At 36.5% G+C, this 21,299-nt stretch overlaps 1 protein-coding gene across 4 annotated transcripts in view; it reads right to left on the reverse strand.

The window, feature by feature from the left end:
- The window catches only part of CYRIB (CYFIP related Rac1 interactor B), a 151,820-nt gene that overhangs the window by 48,455 nt on the left and 82,066 nt on the right, over positions 1 to 21,299 (reverse strand). For 3 of the 4 annotated variants that reach the window (XM_061171402.1, XM_061171403.1, XM_061171401.1), the window contains one exon: positions 3,513 to 3,551. The exons of the other annotated variant lie outside the window; for it this stretch is intronic. The gene's annotated coding sequence lies outside the window, so the exon portion shown is untranslated. The remainder of the gene's footprint in view (positions 1 to 3,512; positions 3,552 to 21,299) is intronic. 4 annotated transcript variants of the gene reach the window in all.

Raw genomic sequence — 21,299 nt, forward strand, 5'->3', positions numbered from 1 at the left:
TATAGGAATAAGCATTTCTAGTTATCTTTTTATGATTGAAATGATTAAGAGGCTCTTAAAAATTGCCCTTCTGGGACTTTCCTGGCGGTCCAGTGGTTAAGACTCTGTGCTTCGGGCTTCCCTGGTGGCGCAGTGGTTAAGAATCCGCCTGCCAGGCCCCTAAATCACTCAGCACAGACCCAACAATTTTTTCTTTAGGGCCCATTAAAAATTGCTGTGGTTTCCCCTGCCAAAATAGCCATTCATATGTATCTGAATAACTTATGAATACGGTTTATATATAAATAAAGCATTCCAACAAAAAAAAAAAAAAAAAAAAAAGAATCCGCCTGCCAATGCAGGGAACACGGGTTAGAGCCCTGGTCCAGGAAGATCACACATGCCGAGGAGCAAATAAGCCCACGAGCCACAACTACTGAGCCTGCGCTCTAGAGCCCACGAGCCACAACTACTGAAGCCCACGCACCTGGAGCCCATGCTCCGCAACAAGAGAAGCCACCGCAATGAGATGCCCGCGCACCGCAACGAAGAGTAGCCCCAGCTCGTCGCAACTAAAGAAAGCCCACGTGCAGCAACGAAGACCCAACGCAACCAAAAATAAATAAATAAATTTATAAAAAAATTAAAAATAAAAGGAATTTAAACGTTTTCCTTGTTCTTGAACTTAAATTAAAATCTCTTACACATAACTTCTCCAGGCTCATCAAAATCAAACAGAATACAAAAACGAAATATAAATTTTCTCTTCTTTGTAATCATATAAGTTTTAAGATACATACTTCAATAATTTTTCTACATTTTGTACATCTTTAAATCAGTATCTTAAAAGATAATGATAATATGATATCTCTCTTAAGAGATAATGCTAAAAAGACTCCAACAGAGGTCATTCATTACACTTTGATCTTTCAGAGGAGGTGGTAATTATAACCGCTTATATACGTTTTATTTATATCATTTTTTAAAATAGTACTTTACTTCAGTTAGAGAGTAGACAAGATTCCCTCAGTAAATTTAACAAGCATACTCTATAATTATTTTCAAATACCATGGTCTGATACTTTTCACTAAATAACGTTATAAAAGCTGATTTACCCAAAAACAAACAAAAAAAAATGATTTACAAAAAATTGGAGGTAATCTACTGTTTCTCAGTATAGTGGAGCATATTAATTTTAAATGAATTTTTGAAACCATTAAGTAAGACCAAAATGCAGTATGTGTATATCATATAAACTTTTTTGAATTAAGTATGCTACCCAATAATTATAGCTTTTAAAGTTTCACATAGCATATACAATGACAATACTTAAATAAATCCAAGGTCAAATCACTTCACTACTTTGAATATTTTTACCATATGTCTAAAGTTGCTGGGAGGGAGAAAGGAGAAGAGAAAGGAAGGAAATGACGGGAATGACAAGGGATAGAAAATCTGAGGCCAGAATATAAGGTTCATGAAATGACTTGAAATCATGTAGCTCAATTCTCTAAATTCATAAAAGAAGGGAACTGAGGACTAGAGAAACTTGGTGACTTGGGCAAAAGCAGCAAATCAGTTTTTTTAAAGTGGGGCTTATTCCAATGACGCTGACAGTGCAGCTTTTAAGAACATCTTTAGAATATGGCATCAGAGTCAGATCACACTGATAGAAAGAATCAAGGACCACAACCAAAAAAAAAGGAAAAAACCCAAAACAAAACCAAAAAACCCAAACAAACACCGCAAAAGTCAGATACCCCTTCCATGTCCTCTTCAAAACAAATATTAGGGCTATTTCTGTCGTCAACCAAACTTCAATACACCTGCCATTCCCTTTATTAGTAGTCAGCTACAAGGTGCTGGACATTCAAATTTAGTGAAACCATTCCAGGCTCTTCCTGGCTTAGGTTGGCATATTCTCATGTATAGTTCATACTCCTGAAGTAAATGGAAGACACTTGGTGACTTCTTACAAGTCTTGACCTTTTTTTGTGCTTCTATAACACAAGCATCAGAGCACTTACTATTTGCATCCTTCCTATGACAATTATGACATTTCTCTTGTTAAACTTTTAGCATCTCAAACTGATGTTACTTTCTACATGTTTATTTCATGTTCCTTGAATAAGAATGTGAGGTCTTTGAAGGCAAGCACTCTCCAGGGCTTCACACTTATCTTCTGTTCCCTTTTCTACAGAATATGCTGTTGTTTCTCTGATTATTGATCAGCAAACAGAAGTTTCTTCAAAGCTATTTCGGTTAGAATATTTCTTAAGGAATGGATGTATAACTCTACTTCTTTAAGATCAGTTATACAGAACATAAGAAACTACACTTACTCAAATATGATGGAGAAAGAAAGGTCTAGCTGACTTTCCACTAATAGGAGTTCTTAATCTGAGGTTCAGAGAGAGAATTCAGTGATCTGCTGAATCTGGATGGGAAACTTCTTACTAACCTCTACGTGAGATTTAGCAATTCCTTCAATTAAGATTATAGGTAACAAACCACAGTAGGATTAGAAATATCTATGAATTTGTAATTAATAAACATCACAGGTATTTTCACATTACATTACAATTACTGCAAACTCATCATTATTTAAAATTACAGTACTTAGCAGAATTGTCACTAAAGCTTATTCTCTAATGTGAGAAGCATATATAATACTCTATCAAAAATTTGCATTTTTAATATTTGTTAACTACATTTCAATACTAACTGGTTTCCTTTTTAATTCTGTGCATTTTACTTCATAAAATCATGGATTATTATTAGAATTCATGGAACAAAAAAATGGTTGAGAACTCTTGCACTGTAACACAGAGAGTAGGTGAGATGATTACAATTCCAAAGGACTGCTATGATAACTGTCATATCAGTTCTAATAAAATGACAGGCAAGTTTTGAAATATAAATATCTGTTTATAATTAGAAAAACACAGAGACTTTAAGCTGATCATTTTCACTCGAAGAACACAAAGTATGTCTATAGAAAAATTACATTTTCAAATACCTATTAACTTGTTATAATTAAAACAATTACAGGATTATAAATGGTTAGGTACTCAGGACCCTTTAACGGTAATTATTTTTTTGTTGTGGTTGTGTTCTTTACTTTCAAGACTTTATAAAAGGACCAAAATCCATTATAGGTAGAAGTGTCTTTCCTTCTAGCTAGCTTTCAAGTATATATATACATTTTATTTTTAACTACTAGAATTATGGCTTAGACATTTTTTGATCAACTATACTGGTGACAGCTAAAATGACTTAAAAAGGAATTCAAAGAAAAACACATACCTCTCCTATTGAAAGGAAGCTGCAAAAAAAACTTCTAATTAATCTATATTACTTCCCATTCTAAGCCAGAAACTAAACAATATAGGGTATTTCCTACAGACATTTTTAGCAGTTCAATATTATATACAGAACATCTTCCTTAAATTATGTTTAGTCAATGTAGTTTTTTATTTAAATAACTTTTCATTTGTATTTGAATAATCATTTCCCCCAAAGATATATTTACCTTCAGCCAGTGCTGGTGATTCTGTTCTTGTCCCTCTATCTGTTTAAAGAAAGAAAAAAGGAAGAAAGTCTAAAACATTATTATAATTTAAAACAAGTTTTAATTTTATGAAAACTAACTTTAACAACAAAGTTCATCAATGCTATTACATACCACATGCATGAGCCATATATTTCTCCCCTTGGATTAACTCAACAACTATTTATGGAGGACTTACTAAGAGTAAGGCATTATCTTAAGCCCTGAGAAATACCAATAGGTGATACAACACCCTAGTTGTCACCCTCAAGATATTAAAAGACAAGCAGGTGTACCAAGAAAAGTACACAGTTCTCATCATAGCTTATGAAGCAGGAGATAACGAGAAAAAAATTTAGTAATTCTTCTTTATTCACATACCAAGAGAAAAAATTAGTAATTCCTCTTTATTCTTGTAAAATTATCAAAAGAGGCATATTTCTATATTCTTATCACAGTTTAAGTTCAGTTTCAATGTATTAAAAAATCAGTTTTATCACAGACACTAAGATCCTTATATTCCATGACAATAACCTATTATAAGCCAGAGGCACATTGGCAAAACTCACTGAACCACAAAGTCCTCTCTAGGACTGGTTTTACTTTTTCAAAGCCTTATTAAACAATTTTAGGTGAAATGAAATTTTCAGAATGAGTTTATTCTAACTTTGCAACTAAGAACAAAGCCAGATAACAAACCAGCTTAATTCACAGAGTGAGGAGATACATTTGACTAATGTAACTAATCACCTTTATGTGAAATTTTCTTCCCCTAATTATATAACCCAAGAGTCCTGGATTAACAAATATAACAAAAATTTCTATGTATAAAAGATTGGTGGGCTTCCCTGGTGGCGCAGTGGTTGAGAATCTGCCTGCCAATGCAGGGGACACGGGTTCGAGCCCTGGTCTGGGAAGATCTCACATGCCGCGGAGCAACTAAGCCCGTGAGCCACAACTACTGAGCCTGCGCGTCTGGAGCTTGTGCTCCGAAACGGGAGAGGCCGCGACAGTGAGAGGCCGTAACAGTGAGAGGCCCGCGCACTGCAATGAAGAGTGGCCCCCACTTGCCGCAACTGGAGAAAGCCCTCGCACAGAAACGAAGACCCAACACAGCCAAAAATAAATAAATAAATAAATAAATAAATAAATAAATAAATTTTAAAAAAAAAAAAAAAAAAAAAAGATTGGTAACATCTTGAGGGAACTGGGCACTGTCATCCAAGCGGGTAAGTGATCTGACACAGTCTTCCCAAGGCCGAAATGTGGCACTGTGTCTCTGACAGATTTAAAAAAAAAAAAAAAAAAAATGAGTCCAGGAACCAAAAGGTGAAAAGTAGACTGGCAACCTTAGGCTCCACTGGGTTAAAAATTCTGATTCGGCGGGAGAAGGGGAGGCGCTTCGGTCAGGAGCTACAGGAAGAGTTCTAAAGCAATAATCAAACGGGAGAGGAATGAGGGGACGTGGCAGCGCAGGGCGGGGGCAGGGGGGCAGTCCTGTAGACTGACCCTAACAACCACGAGGACTTATGGCTGCTGCTACACAAGAGGCACAGGAGAGGGGGTATCGCGAACCTAGGGGATTCGACTGAGGCTGCCATGCCCAGGGATAACTGTAAATGGGCAGCTGCAGCAACTATGGTCCGGCAAGGATAAAGTCACTACAGGCACTGATCCCTTGGGGAAGAAAATCTGGGTCACTCTACCAGGAGCATGGATCAGCCTGTTGAAGTGCTGGCTGAAGGTGAGGAAAATCTAGAATAAGCAGTGGACTGAAATAATGAACGTTATTCCACTAACCCTCCTGCTATAACTCTGATGTAGAGACTGTGGCCAGCCACCACCTTGAAAGCTTCACAGTAAAGGGCAAGCATTCAGTGGAGGGTACAAGAGGGTGGGCTGTATGGGACACCTCTCACGCTCCGCCTCACATCTGCACTCCAGCTGAGGCACCTCCCCTTAGCTGCTTGCTGCACTGGTAGGGCTCACTTCCCCCTCAAAGGCTTTGCAATAAGAGATACTTAATGGAACTCTTCGGCCATCCTGAGTCATAATGAACCTGGAAGCGTGAAGGTGTTAATACCAACACCCTGGGCAACCCCTAACCAATGGGGGACGAGGTCTGGTAGATAAATACCCTCTTCTTCCCACCAAAAGGCATATTCTTCATGTCTTCTGAGGGCTAAGGATCAAGCCCCAGCTGCTCACAGAAGTGACCAGGTCAATAATACAATAATACACCCTTAGATTGACTTTCCTTCTCTGTTTCACTTGCCCCAGTTCTCCAACTTCTGTTTCTTGTTAATATTTCCCCAAATAAATCACCTGCCTAAAAAGTCCCTGTCTCAGGCTCTGCTTTGGGGGTGAAGCCAGGTCTAGACACTTGTCCTTCAGGATACCACACCTCCTTCCTTTCTGTCCCACCTCACTGGATGCTCCTTCTTCATCTCCTCTGCTGAACTTCTCTTCTCTAAAATCCCTGAATGCTGACATGTCCCAGGGCTCAGTCCCAGGTTCTCCACTCTCTTTGTGACCTCATCCCGTCTCAGACTTTCTGGATCATCTATATAGCTCACATTTATTTATCCAATCCAGACATTTCTCTCCATCTCCGCACTCTCATAGCACTGCCTACTCAATATCTCCACTAGGATGTTTTAACAGAGACCTCAAACTTAACATGTTCAAAACTGAACTCCTCATCTCACTCCCCAAACCTGAGCTACCTGCAGTCTCCCTCATCTCAGTTGATGGCGCTTCTGTCCTTACAGTTGCTCAGGTAAAAACCTTGGATTCCTCTGCAACTACTCTTTCTCACACATCCCATATTCAACTCAAACTCTCACTACCTAAAATCTTCATGGCTACTATTCTATCTCCTGTTTACTCAATGTTGAAGGTTCAGTGGCATTAGCAGTATTAGATCTACTATTACTTCTGTATTCAAGTGCCTCTAGAACAGGCGTTGCAAAGTTAGATGCTGAGACCATCTTAGAAGTGCTAAGTGGGGCTTAATATCTACAGAGTGCCACAGCTATTAACATGCCAGGCTGAAAATACAGGTGATCGATCCAGTGCAAAGTACTCATATAAAACAATTTTTAGATGTTATAAAGTAATTAAATAAGTTTTGGAAACACTCAGTAGGCAAAAGAAACAGTCTGAGGGCTATATTTGGTTGATGAACCATCAGTTTACAACTTCTGCTCTAGAACTCTGTATTGTCTATAATTGATATAGTATTAATCCTTAATCTTTTACTTTCCTCTAGCAGTTAGGAGATGAATGGGAGCTATTTATGTTCAAAGCCTAACCGCTCTGGTTTTCCTCAAAAGCTCCTCTTGGATCAATGCTACTACAAACGGAATGAATAAACACATTTTTGCTTTTTCTGCCAAAGGAAAACTTCCTTCCCTAAGACCCAATGCAGCCACCCAGAAATAAAACAAGTGGCTTGGCTGGCCACTTGCATAAACCACAGGAGAAAAACCAGTGCCACTTACATAAAACCACGGGGAAAAAGTTCCATTGATTCTGTCTAATTTTTAATAAGTCAAGAAATAATAAGACACTTGTAACTGTTTTCACCCTTAGAAATCAAATGTCAGGTCCTAAGTAATGAATATTAGATAATATGTAAATTGGATAATCCAAGCATCTAAAATCTATAAACCTAGAGGTTCCTCAAGTGTTAAAATTTCTCTGCCTCCAGCAAAACATAAGAGTTATGACTTCAGAGCACTGTCAGCCACATTTACAGCTTTCCAATATTTTGAATGATGGTAAATAAATCTAACTGCATTAAATAAATGGTGTTGAAATAATCCCATGAAAAAATGAGATACAACCTTCTCAACCTAGATTGCATTCCTCCTTCATTTGGGTACATGATAAAATCTAATTGAATTCAATTTGTTTAAGCTCCCCTTAACATACACAAAGCAATTTAAAAAGCCATCTTAGAAACAGAAAAGAGCACTTGAAATAAAGGGCCTATTGACCATGTTTGCAGATCAGACAATACTACAAAAGTGCATTATTACATAATTCTAACAAATATCTGATTAAGTTTTAAACTTGAGAACTTGAAAAGGTTATTCTATATCTATTTGAGAAAAAAGAAACATGCAAATCTACGAATTTTTTTTGAAAGACAGAAGAACAGGTGAGATGGACTCATCCTACTCATTAATAATTAAAACTTTGTGGAACTGGTATAGATATATAGTGAGGGAAGAGAACAGAAATCAGAATAGGCCCAATTGTATATAAATGTAAAAAAAAAAAAAAAACCACCAAATATTTATCAGAAAGTCTATTTATGTATACAGCACCAAAATAGATACCCTACGAGATACTATGATGAAAAAGATTGACTGTGCTCTCTAAAAATGTCTAGTCTTACTATAGCAATTAAAATGTTCAAGGTAAAAATGAGTAGCATGAGAAACAGCTACATACAGTGCTGTGGCAATTACAAAATTCCAGCTAGGAAGTTAGGTATTAGAAAAGATTTTATGAAGCTATGGAGCTCTGGTAGCTGAAGCAGATTTTGAAGAATGAATAGCATCTGGACAAGAAGGTAAAAAGTACAAAGAGAACATTCCATGTGAGGAATGTATAAAGTAGTCATCACAGGGCAATGAAGAAAGAAAACTTTATTTAATAAATTGTGCTGAAATAATTCCATGGAAAACTAAGATACAACCTTCTCAGCCTACATATTCTAGATAGAGAAGAGTTTAAGTTCTTAAAGCTAAATCTCAAAAAATAGAAAATAATACCTTACTTATCTTTAGACGAATAACTTGAAGCACTATAAGAAATTTAAAATGGAAAGAGAGAATCAATCATATAAAAATTTAAAATAAAGGAAATCTAAAATGTTTTAATAGTTCATGTAAATATACACAAAATCACATCAAGAGAGGAAAAGATTATCATGGTAATTTGTATGAGAAAGCAAAACAGTAAACACATATATGAAAAAAATGTATATTCCCTAATAATAAAAAGGAAATATAAGCAAAGTGGTTTATAACACTGATTCTGGAATGAGATAAACCTGGGCTGAGTTTCCACTTATTTAAATTATTAAGTTATTTGTAAAATGTTATCTGAGCATCAGTTTCATTTATCTGTAAAATAGCAAAAATAATCTTTAAGATTGTGTGAAGATTAATGGAAATGCCAGTTTTGTTGAACGTAATCACTATTTTTCTCATTTAATATTAAAATTACAATAATATATACATATCTATTTTGACATTCTATCTCAAGTACACTATACTTAAAAGTATCCATGTCTGAGACACAGCAGAACTCAAATACATGAATACAAATCTCAGGCTTCTATGTCATCCTACACCATAATTACTACCACAAAACTGGTTTCATTAGAAGAAAGTGTGAAGGTTACATTAAGAGCCCCACTCCGTGCTATACCAAGAACTACATTTTCTATATTGATAAATTATCAAGGTATATATAATATATATCATCAACCTTGATATTATGTAATAATTAATACCTTATTTAACTATATAATCCTTTGATACTACATAACTTAAATATCAAGTATATTTTCACATCTTAAATTGGCACTATCAGTAAATTCTTAAACTCTATTGTAAACTCATGCTCCCAAAGGTATAAATTATAGACGTTTCTCATGAGTCTAAAGAAGTTGTATTATCTCCAGGAAGAAGTAAATTTACAAGTAACAGTTGAACAGACAGCTGCAGGTCTTCAGAACAGGACTTTATTTTTGTAGGTTCTAAAAATTTCTTATAATTTTCATTTTCCCTTTTACTATAAGAGCAACACATGCTCACTAAACAAAATACACAGGGAAAATAAAAAGAAAAAATATCACTACCTGTAATCCCACAACCAAAGCTAACTACTTGTGACAATTTATTTCATTCCCTTCTAATGCTTCTTCTATGCATATCTCTACACAACTGAACACCATTTTCTTTGTATGTGTCCTGTTTTTTATCATTCATATCATAAGCACCGTTTTCATATCATTAAAAATTCTTCCCAAATCATTACATCCCATCCTATCATATGGGTATATCACATTTTTTTCAAACACTTTCCTACTACTGTACATGCTATATCCAGGGCCTCCAAAAGCACATAAAGACTTTGTGCAGATTAGCAAAAGTTATCCCATTCTCAAATTATGAACTGGTATTTTATTGTACAACTTGAACAACTACACAAGGTAGCTGTGCCAGGGTTGGGGTTCAAGAAACCCAGCAAGCAACAGATCTGGCTGTGCATACATGTATCCCTGCCCATGAGTCAAGCTCTTACATACTCACAAAAATAACCCCTGGACATCAAGGCACAAATATGCCTAAGCCAGTGCCAGACACACCTGCCCCAAATTTCTCAGAAGAGACTATGACATTAGTTCCTGTCAGAGGGGGTAGTAGGGGTAGGGAGGTGGGAGTTTGAGAATCATGCCCTAAAAGGGCAGGTAAGTGAAAAAATAATCTCAGGGGATGCCTGGAATTGAATCCAGACAAGACACTGTTGTACACACCAGTGTGGCCGTGGAGTATGAGCACTCCTGAGTCCAGAAACGCCACAGGTGCTGTTGTGGGTTTACATACCAGGCAACCGCTGCTCCAAAGTGTGGCCAGAAGGCCTTGATCCCTAAACCCACCCATGACCTCAGAAGTGACATTTCTGTGTTGTGCCTGATATACAGATGTGGCCCCTGTGTGCAGAAAACAATGTGAATAATTATCCTGGCTATGACCAACACAAATCTTTGTTGAAATAAGTTTAAATTAAGAGACGTAAAGGTCTTGATACCTAATGCCAAATTGTTTTACAAAGGTATGTTCCAATCTATACTGTCATCAGAACCATGCATCCTGGACAGGCGCTTCACTGTTTAAAAAGTGTGCCTGTATGTGTGCTTGTACACACACACACATACAATATGGTGCCTTCTTTCACACCGCTTTTATTGAACTACTAATTAGTATTTTTTCCTCCGCATTTGTAAAACTAACCCTTTCTCATTTTTCTATCAAGGCCTTACTTATTTTTAAGAGGATCACTGTCAAGTTTGAACTTCCTAGATCAGACACTCAATATAAATGTATATGATAAAGTTAGATACGGTCTTTAAATATTATCTTTCTGTCTACTAGGCTGCCATTTCCTAAGTACTTACGGTGTTTGAGACACTATGCTAAGCACTTGGCATGATCTGTTTCATTGAAGACTAACAATCTAATGAGATTAAAATTATTACCCTCTTTTCCTTGATGAGGCTTTAAAGGGTGAAGTAGCTTACCCAGAGTCACAAGAGAGGGAGGGGGGAAGGCAGAGAAGAAGGAAAGGGAAAGAGGGGGAGGAAGGCAGGGAATAAGTGAGAGAACTATTTTTCAGAAAAATGTTAAAGCAGTTACAGTTACAATATTCCTTTCTGTAAATGTGACTTTCTGTAAAATAAATACTACTTCCCTACTAACTTCCTCTGTAAAATTACAACGATTCCTTAAAAAACAACCCACAGCAGCATAACTGGAAACCCTGAGGCAGGGGCTTCATAAAAATGATCACCAGGCTTTGGGAACATTATGCAGAACCTTCTTACTTCTGGATCTCCTGGCTACCGTCATCTCCTTGCCCTGATTACTGGATTTTCTACAATGGGATTTCTCTAATACCTAAACTCAGGTATGTTTTGGAACATACGGCAATAAACATACTGTAAGATGCATTTGTGGACAACAGGTGCTGCAACCATCCCAACCTAAAGATTCCACAGGCTTAAGATATATTCTGCAAAACAAATACATACCCTATTTTGCAGTTCCATAAACTCAAATTCTGTAAAATAAATGCTTGTTTCAAAGAAAAGATAAGAGTTTTCAGTGTTGCTCATGTAATCTACTCCATATATTCAAAATCCCTTATAAAATTTACACATAGGATTTAATTTTAAAGGAATGGTAAACAAGAAGAGAGATAATAACAGGAAAAATTTACAATTCTATATGTAAGGAAAATATCATTTTCCCTAGGGTCAATTTTAGAAAAGATCAAATAAATACCTACTTGTTTAATTATACTTCCTCCTAAGAACATAATGCTCCAAAATCATCATAAGTCACTGTATTAGCACTGAAATGACTATCTTTTCCAGCTTCTTGCCCTGTTTCATCACCTCCACCCCTCCCACCACTGCCACTCTCTCCACTCCTAGTCCCACTCTGAATTAAAAAGTTTAAAAAAACAAACTATGACTAAATTTGGTTCATCTCAGAAATGCAAAGTCGGGTCAGAAAACCTAGAACTGATTTTTACCACATTAACAGATTAAAGGAAAAAACTCACATATGATCAGGTAAAGATGCAGAAACAGCTTTTGATGAGAGCTATACTTACTTGTAATTAAAAAAAAAAACTTAGCAAAATAAGAATAGAAAGGATAAAAGGTATCTACCTCTACCAAAAGCCTATAACAAATTAAATCATTCTTAATGAAGAACTGTTAGAAACATTTCCTTTAAAATCGAAGTGAGACAAACATGTCTGCTATTACTACTTCTATTCAACACCGTACTGCAGGTTCAAGCCAACTTTAAAAGTCAAGAGAGGGTTTCCCCGGTGGCGCAGTGGTTGAGAGTCTGCCTGCCGATGCAGGGGACATGGGTTCGAGCCCTGGTCTGGGAAGATCCCACATGCCGCGGAGCAACTAGGCCCGTGAGCCACAACTACTGAGCCTGCGCGTCTGGAGCCTGCGCGTCTGGAGCCTGTGCTCTGCAACAAGAGAGGCCGCGATAGTGAGAGGCCCGCGCACCGCGATGAAGAGTGGCCCCCGCTTGCCGCAACTGGAGAAAGCCCTCGCACAGAAAAACGAAGACCCAACACAGCCAAAAATAAATAAATAAATAATTAAAAAAAAAAAAAAGTCAAGAGAAAGAGACTAAGGGTCAAAAAAATTTTAAGGAAAAATCAATTCCCTGATTGAGTTTGGCAAGGTAACTGAATATTATTATCAATATGAAAATCTCAATTGCGTTTCTATTTTCCAGTAAAAAGCTCAAAAGAGAATTTTCCCCACAGACACAATTTACAATAGCAAAAAGAAATACAGTAACTAGGAATAAATCTAACAAAAGTTCTGCAATATATGCATGGAAAAAAATCATAAAACTTTATAAAAAGCCATAAATAAATGTAAAGACATCATGTTCATAAGAAGACTCAATATTGTAAGAAATTTCAATTCTCTCTAAAATTCATGTAAATATTAAATGCATTTCCAACCAAAATCCCCAAAGTATTCTTTTATAAAATTTTATAAGCTGATTCTAAACTTTACGTGAAAAAGCAAAAACCCAAAGAACAGCCAAAACGCTCAAGGAATCAAACAAGACAACTTGCCCAATCAGATATCAAGATGTAAAATAAAACAGGGGCTTCCCTGGTGGCGCAGTGGTTAAGAATCCGCCTGCCAATGCAAGGGACACAGGTTTGAGCCCTGGTCCGGGAAGATCCCACATGTCGCAGAGCAACTAAGCCCGTGCACCACAACTACTGAGCCTGCGCTCTAGAGCCCGCGAGCCACAACTACTGAGACCACGTGCCACAACTACTGAAGCCTGCGCGCCTAGAGCCCATGCTCCACAACAAGAGAAGCCACCGCAATGAGAAGCCCACGCACCACAATGAAAAGTAGCCCCCGCTCGCCGCACCTAGAGAAAGCCTGCGCACAGCAACAAAGACCCAACACAGCCAAAAATAATTAATTAATTAAAAATAAATAAATAAAATAAAACAAAACAACAGTAATTAAGACAGAATGGTATTAACATAAAGACAAACTGGCAAATGAAAGACAGCACACAGTCCAAAAGCAGAATGTATAGTACAGGAACAAATACAGACTTTTATGAAGAGGAAGTAAATGTTAAGGGACTGCACTGCAGATCACTGGGGAAAAGAGACTGTTGCATAAATGGAGCTGGGGTAACTGATTATTCATATAAAAAATAAAATAAAATCCCTATCTTATACCATACATAAACCAATTTTCACGGGATTAAAGACTTTAACTTGAAAGGCAAAACTCAAACTTTTACAAGAAAATACAGGAATGGTTCTTTACAATCCCAAGGTAGGGAAGGGGTGCTTAATTTAAATGAAATATAAAAAGCATTAACCATAAATGAAAATACTGATAAAACTGATTATATTAGTATCAAAAACCTGTTTATCAAGACACTTTAAAGAAACTGAATATATAAACAACTAAACTACAGAAAGATACTGACAATGTATATAACAGAGAAAGGATTAGTATCTAGTATACAAAGAACTGCTGAACTCATAACAAGACAAAGAAATCAATGGAAAAAAGGCCCACAGTCATGAAGAGGCATTTCAATAAAAAGAAGCACAAAAGGCAAATCCTCAGCCTTGACATTTATCAGCTAAAACCATATGAAATACCATTTTACACCCATTAGATTAGTAAAAATTAAGAACTCCAACAATATTAAGTGCTGGCAGAAATGAGTATCAATAGGTACTCTTAGATACCCAATATGTGGGATTATAAATTGCTACAATCACTTTAGGAAACATTTGGCATTATCTCCTTAAAGTGAACACTGCATACCCTACAATCTAACAGCTCTACTCTCAGGTATATACCTAGAGAAACTTGCATATAGATGCCAGGAGAAATGTACAAGTATGCTCAAAGCAGCATTCATTGTTACAGAGGGAAAAAAAAACAAAACAAAACACTGGAAACAATCTAAACTTTCACTGATAGGAGAATAAATAAATTGTAGCTTTTTCACACAATGAAAATGTATAGAGCAGCCCAAAGGAGCTACAGCCACCTAGAAGGATATGGTTGATTTCAGAAACAATGATGAATTCATTAAAAGTCTCAAGAAGACTACATAATAATTTTTACATAGCTCAAAAAACAGCAAAACTAAAATACATATTATTTAGAGATGCAGACATTTGTGGGGTTTTTTAATCTATAAAAGTGTTAAACACAAAATTCAGAAGAGTATTTTCCTCTAGGGGGAGGCAGGGAAATTGTATAGGGAAGCAACAAAGTAGGTTCCTAGATCTTAATTAGTGGTGAGTTCATGGACTTTCACTTTATGCTTATTAATGATTTATAACTTACATATCTTTCATATATGAAGTGTTGAAGCACATTACAGAACGGTTCAGGTAAAATGAGTCAGTGAATTTTTAATCTGCATGTCATGCTTATGGTGACAGCAAACAAGCATGTTTTCTCCTATCACTGTTAAAGAAACTGATAAATCTACACACAAAGCACAAAGGTGAATGGTACAATTTAGTACCTTGACTTTCAGGAATCTGCTCCACTTTCAAAACAGAAGTTTTTGAGAGAAGCCTTGCCTCTTTCTAAGATGTTTACAGTAAAAGCCCTCTTTTCTCCATCAGGATAATCAGAATCAGAAGTTGTTCAATTCAGCAAAATTCTTGATTGAGATAGATAGATAGATGTAATATATATGGCACATTCATTAGCTAATCCTTTTATGAAGACCAAGACACATTCTTTGAATACAGATCACTTCTAGAGTACTGCATAGGATTTCCTGCATAGCCTACTGAGATTTTTCAAGCTCTCTGTGGTGAAGGACAGCTGTTCTGTTTTTAAATTTTCCATCCATCATGGTCCAAAGAGAAAAAACCCAGAATACTAATATACTAGGGAAAAAAACCCTAGAATACTAAAAAAAAAAAAAAGTAGTTTTTAAAAGACTTGCAAAATTCAAATCCCAATTCTTTGCAGACTGGCAACAGTTTATGAACTAGTGCTGGTTTACAAAATGTAACATAAAGCATGAACTCTGGAGCCAGACTGTCAGGATAAGCTCCAGACAAATTACTCTCTCTCTGCCTTTGTTCATCTGTAGACGGGATAACAAACAGTAATACCTACTTCATTGGATTACTGTGAGGAGTAAATGAATATATGCTTAGCACTTTAAAATATGGTTTATTGTATAAACCATACCCATAAATATATTTTTTCTAAAACATCAGGCTGTCTCTTTAAAATGTAATGAGAAATGAAGATACTGAAAATACAGAATGCTTTGTATTTCTAGTTTTATAATTTTCTCCAATCTTTTACATCATTATTAGTGACCAATCACAACACTTCTCTCAAAGCCGGTCAATGACTGGTCACTGAACATCTGCTATCCAGGTCATACACAGACTGCAAAGCATATAGTTGTGTTTCCTCCTTGTCTCCCAGTGACAAACCCATGTGACGTTTTACAAAAAAAGGATAACCAAACAGGAGAACTTGCCAACAAAGATAAAGCTACAGTAAAGGAACAGAAGTCTTAACACTGGAAGTCAAATTCTAATGGAACATAAATGGAGTTATAGAAGAAATAGCTGACTGCAAGAATGTTGACACTGCTGCCATTAGGGAGACTAATATGCAGTCAGAGGAAGAACTCTGTGGAGGCAAACTTATCAATATAAGTGAGAAAAGTGGTTATGATGAAAAGGATGAAGATGTCTCAGAGGAAGTGACACCGGCAAAATAATTCTTATTAAAGGAACTCATGGATATGTTTCATGACATTGAGAAGGCAATGGATGAAATGTTGGAAGCCGATCCAGACTTAGAAAGAAGTATGACAATTTGGCCAAGGCATAAAAATGATACTCCATATTGTAAGCTATACAACGGGGGGTGGGGGAGGGAAGCATGTGATTTCTCACTTGTAATTACAGTAAATATTATAGATCTAACCTATGTAAAAATACATAAATATTAATAGGTCTAACCTACATTAACAAAAGGAAAATGGTCTCTTTTGGAAGCCAAGAATACAAAGTCCATCCATTCATGTCCCTTTCTACAACTGTGGCAGCCCACAGAGTACCTCTGAAAATTACACTTCACAGTAACAGAAACAGACAAGTCCATGGTTGGAAAATCCAAAGTCCCAAGGCTAAGTCCACTTCTTAATTTGCTCTAGCCATTTTTCCTACTGCTGGAAATACACAACATAAGTGTTTGGCAGCAATATACCAAAAGTGCCAAATATTGAGATAATGCTCTACAAAAGTATATATTTAAGTGCAACATGTTCTCAAACTTCTGGGTCTGAACTGCAGTATCACAAATTTCAAAATACAGATGGTCATATTTTGAGTCATCTATGCAGTCTTTTTCAAAAAGCCTTATTCCATACACTAGAATGAAAAAAACCAATCTATGCAAAATAAAACTAGGAACCATTGATAAAATCAAATGTACGCATGCCACTCTTAATATTTCTTAATCCTTAATATAACATTAAAAATTAAGAGAAGTAACTTGCAAAATCTGGTTGTATTGAAAGGTAACTTGTGTTGCTTACAAATAACATAAGCCAGTGCACCATTTAGTCTGAGCTACTGCAGCATGACACCAACCAAGCCGGCATTACAGACCTGATCCATATTGGGCCTGTGAGCTTCAGAGAGAAGCTCTGTACCTGGGTCACACACTGCTCTCCTAATTCCAGAGAGTTCTATGACCAAAACAAATAATCATCTTCCTGACAAAAATATGGATCCATATGTAATACAATTTGACAGAAAGAAAACATTAGCTTTTAAACTTAAAGCAAGAAATCTCAAGTCTCCCAAAGCTTCAATTTCTTCATCTGTAGAAAGGAAGATAATACCTATTCATAAGATTGAGAGACTCAGAAATAAGGTACAAGGGGCACTTATTCCATTGTCTGGCTCTTTTTCCAGGTCTTAACCTGTCACATTAGGCCAACAGCATTCCCTCTGCATAGGTGCCGTTACTACCATTCTTGTAGTTTTCAAGGCCCAAAGAGTTTAAGCAGCACCAGAGGGTGACAGAGTTTCTGTTCGCCGATTCAACAAGCAGTACTAAAATCTTTATCTTATCTCCAGCTGTGCTTAAGATACAAAGAAATAAGCCAACCTTTATCCTGAAAGAGGTTAATGACTTCCTGTGGAAATGATACTTGCATATGTAAAAAGTAACAAGTCCTTAACAATTCTGTCCATACTAGATCACTGTTACAGACTACAATTATAATAAAAATTTAGTGTGAGAAGGTATATTCCAAGATACTTAAGAATCCTTTCATGGGGCTTTCCTGGTGGCACAGTGGTTAAGAATCCGCCTGCCAAAGCAGGGGACACAGGTTCAAGCCCTGGTGCAGGAAGATCCCACATGCCGCGGAACAACTAAGCCCGTGCGCCACAACTACTGAGCCTGTGCTCTAGAGCCCGTGAGCCACAACTACTGAAGCCCACGCACCTAGAGCCCGTGCTCCACAACAAGAGAAGCCACCGCAATGAGCAGCCCGCTCACCGCAATACAGAGTAGCCCCCACTCGCCACAACTAGAGAAAGCCCACATGTAGCAACAAAGACCCAACGCAGCCAAAAATAAACAAATAAATAAATAAATAAATTTTTTTTAAAAAAAATCTTTTCATGGACCCCACAACACATCAGTTCATTCAACAAAATGTTTGGCTCTTTCCCAGGACTGAAAGCCTGTTAATTGTCATTGTATCCCCTGCACTAAGCACAATGCCTGACACGTTGTAGTCTCCAATGTGTGTATCCTGGATGAGCGGATGAGTGAATTAAGCAAACAATATGAAAAACGATTTAAAGATACCAGAATAAATGTGACTTGTTTAGAGTTATGGCCCCATAAGACCGGCCATTCTGCTAAAAGGATGTTTGGGAAAATGAGAGATGAGGAGAGATCAGTAAAAAAGTAATGGGTTAGGGGACTTCCCTGATGGTCCAGTGGTTAAGAATCCACCTTCCAAAGCAGGGGACTCGAGTTTGATCCCTGGTCAGTGAACTAAGATCCCAATACCGCGGGGCAACTAAGCTCGTGCCCTCTAGAGCCCGCACGCCACGACGAAGACCCCGAGTGCCACAACTAAGACCCGATGCAGCCAAATGAATAAATAAATAAATATTTTTTAAAAGCAATGGGTTAACTGATAAAATTTAGAAAAATGTGTTATTTCCCCTATTTAAATTTAAATTAATAAATAGACTTTAAATAAAATACTCTAAGGTGTGCACCATGGTTTTATAGATAATGGTTTTTCCAGGCTAACAAAATAATTCAATTGCAACAAGCATAGATAACCACTTTGAAGAGATACTGTATGTCTGATTTGTAGTATTACTGCACAATTATCTGAGTAGTCATCAAATAGTAGATTTTTCAAAACTATTAAAAAATGCTTTGTCACATAATTTTTTTTTAAATGTGCTAAACTGTTTCCTAATGGCAATTCAACAAAGATTAGTAGAGGACTTCCAACACCAGATGTCACATGCAAGGCAGAGTATAAAATGCTGAGTAATATAAGACCTGCCCTCCAGAAGCTCACAGTCTATGAGAAGACACGTAAACAAATTATTGCAATACAGTGTAATACAATGCTACACCAGAGTTCTGTGGATAAAATGCTTTGGGAAAACAAATGAAGGAGTAATTGAATTATGCCTAGAGGACAGTGTCAGAGAAAGCTAGAGAAGTGATGGCCCTTGAATTTGCCTTGTATGTTTAAAAACACCACCACCACTAACAACTTCCAAAAACATTTTTCATATGCTTTAAATTAAGTAAAACATTTTTTTAAGTATTTATATGAGCATATCCATTAACCTGGAATAAAAGGATATTCTCTCCTCCTAAAAGGGTTATTTTAAATGCTATCCATCTGGTTGCTAACAAGGGGCACATAATAGGTTAACGCTAAAGTCCTTAAGAAAAAGCTTTGTTAAACTGAGACTGAGGCAACATCTAGAATTCCAGAGAACATGGGACTTCTCTGGCAGTCCAGTGGTTAAGACTTCACCTGCCAGTGCAGGGGGTGTGGGTTCGATAGGGAAGCTGAGACCCCACATGCCTCGGGGCCAAAAAACCAAAACATAAAACAGAAGCATTATTGTAACAAATTCAACAGAGACTTTAAAAATGATCCACATCAAAAAAAATCTTAAAAAAAAAAAAAAAAAAGAATTCCACAGAACAACAGGTAAGATTTTTCAGTCCCACTAAACAACAAAAACCACGCCAATTTTTTCAACAATTACTATCCCATTTGCTATGCATGTTTAAATCTTAATCTGTTTGTCTTTCTTTTACTTCTACTTATTGGAGAGTTTAGATAATTCCAGATATTGACTACTCAAGCCTGAACTTATACACCAACTAAGGGGGAAACACGTTCAAGAGAGGACATGTACTCATTGTGGTAATCATTTCACAATATATGGAAATCAAACCATCATGCTGTATGCCTTAAACTTATGCAGTGATGTATGTCAATCACTCCTCAATAAAACTGGAATAAACAAAGAATAGGAAAAAAACATGTACTATTCTAAAAATTATTCTTTAATGACCAAAGAGTGTGTGTGTGTGTGTGTGTGTGTGCGTGCATGCGTGTCTGTGTTAAAGCTTTATCTTTAAAACACTGTCCAAAAAAGCTACACATCCTGGGATAAAATCGATTTTTTCTGTGTCTATCTTCTCCTCCTTAAAAACAAACAACCTTACATATCCTACAGGCTTTTTTCTTAAGAATGAAAGTAGCCACATGATATCTAATGGGTTCAACAGATACAAAACATCAACAAAAACAACTACAAAAGCATCACATCATATAGGTTAATTTAATTTCTCAAAAGAGCTGGTAATTCTTTAATGGAACTTTGCTTTTCCTAACTTTAAGAGGTTTTGCAGAGATATACAAGTGGAAAATAATCAGTATTTCCAGATTTTGGCATACATATGTATATTACCTAATGCTGCCTCTTACGTACTAAGAAGGGACTGTCATTTCCTGAAATTACTGTCAACATGTACACATACCATTTTGTGCTACATGCTCAAAATAGTGTATGAGTGTTATTCCTAAACATTAGTGTAAACACAAGAATAGAAGACAAATCAATAAATTAAAACTTCTCCAACCTATGTAGAGAAAAAACTAATATTGTGCTATCTTTATTTTACAGACTTAAACACCTTAGTTTACATGATTTAACAGATCAACATCCACAAACCAAAGGAATGTATCACTGCAAAACTTCAACTGCTGTTATGAATACTTTCATATCATCAGTAATTTTTACCTATATATTTCAGAATAAAAAAATAAACAAGATATGATTTTAAAATAAATCACGTAACTTCAAAATAAATCTAAAATTTTAAATGTGCCTTTACAAGGGAAAGATCTGGCAGGCACCGCCTCAAATGAGGGATCAAACTTAGTATCATCAAGAAATGTGACAGACATTGCATGCCTCCTGATGTGATACAATGGGACATCCTCAATAATATCCTATGTAAAATACTTGTCAAATATGTTTAGCCTGAATCTATTTAAAAGGAGACATAAAACAGACAAATCCAAATTATGGAACAACTTCTAAGACAACCTGCCTGAATTGGAAGGAGCAGGTATGAGGTTACCATAAAAAAAGCAGGCGTTCCATTTCGGCCATGTTAAATGCGCCAGGTCAAGGGCCTCCAAATGAAACATACACGGAGGGTGGATGGAGTACAAGACTGGAGGTCATGGAAGGTCAGCCCACAAATACTGCACCTCCACCCCTATGACTTCTTATTTTGAGAAAATGATCCAAGGACCAGGGATTCTTGAGAAATCATTCACAGTGGCAGCAACAAAAGACCAG

The sequence above is a fragment of the Eubalaena glacialis genome, chromosome 17 (assembly GCF_028564815.1).
Source record: "Eubalaena glacialis isolate mEubGla1 chromosome 17, mEubGla1.1.hap2.+ XY, whole genome shotgun sequence".
Taxonomy (NCBI): domain Eukaryota; kingdom Metazoa; phylum Chordata; class Mammalia; order Artiodactyla; family Balaenidae; genus Eubalaena; species Eubalaena glacialis.